This window comes from Acanthopagrus latus, chromosome 3 (genome assembly GCF_904848185.1).
Source record: "Acanthopagrus latus isolate v.2019 chromosome 3, fAcaLat1.1, whole genome shotgun sequence".
Lineage (NCBI taxonomy): Eukaryota > Metazoa > Chordata > Actinopteri > Spariformes > Sparidae > Acanthopagrus > Acanthopagrus latus.
In genome coordinates, this window is record NC_051041.1 from 26,318,640 (window position 1) to 26,319,858 (window position 1,219).

The following is a 1,219-nucleotide window of genomic DNA, read 5'->3' on the forward strand; positions in this document are numbered from 1 at the left end:
ATACGGTTTCAACTCCTATCAAAATGTTATGCGTTTTAAAGACATTAAGGCTATGCTTTTTGATATTTCCATCTATTATATTCACACATCTATAATATTCAGCTTTTTATGCAAAATTTGTATGCTTCAGCATACGTTCAGCTAAGCTAAATTCACAAGGATGTAAATGGAGAAATCTTCAATTCGACTTTATACATTGAGCTTCAACTTTTCTTTAGTTACAAGACTTTGAACTACTCAGCATGCATTCAGCTTTTTAAATTCTTTAACACTTTTGAAACTATAATTATTTTTACAGTTTTTTTATGGCTTTCAGCTGATACACTTTTGGCCGGACGACGGATGACAGAGCAAAACCATACCGGGGTTGGAATACAGCGGAAATTAACCAGTGGAATCAAGCTCTCTAGCACTTCCCCATAAGCCACACTGTTAATTTTGAGCTCAAATTTCTGGAAGATAGCAGACAGCAGGAGTTTGCTATATACTGTAATGTGGTAATTTTTTTATACTACAACAACAACTTGTCACTACGTGTTCTACTACTACTACTTGACCTCTTTCTACCTTTGATGCTTTTAAAGTATTAAATGTTTTTCAACCTCATTTGAGCTTCCAGCTTTAACATTATTACACTGACTTTCCAGCTATTCTACCAATACTTTTTCATCTCCTGCCTTGTAAAGCTAATGCAATTTGACTTCTGGGGTTTTCAGCAGCAATGTGCAATGCATTATAATTTTGTGACGTTCTGATGTTCATTTTACCTTTCTACATTTTCAGCAGTTTTTTTTTTCCTTTTTAAATCTCTTCAGCTGTCAGCATTCACACAGTATTTTTGCAGGAAATCTTTCTACTGATCATATATTGTTTCTGCTGACAGAGACAAATAACTACTCTAAATCATATTTTGCCTATGAATTATATACACATAAAGACGCACACATATAAACACAAACACACGTATATAAATATACACAAAAAACATACATATACAAATATACACACAAACACATACACACAAGCACATGTATATACATATACACATATTTACACATGATCACTCGCAATCACTTTAAAATCCTAAATATTAGAGATCTATTACTCTATTACTGGACTGCATCAGTGTAATATACAGTACATCATGTAGGCCTTTATATACATATAGTAAGTGAGTCTTCTGCAATTGCTTTGGCAGTGACATATTAGCCTTGCGAAT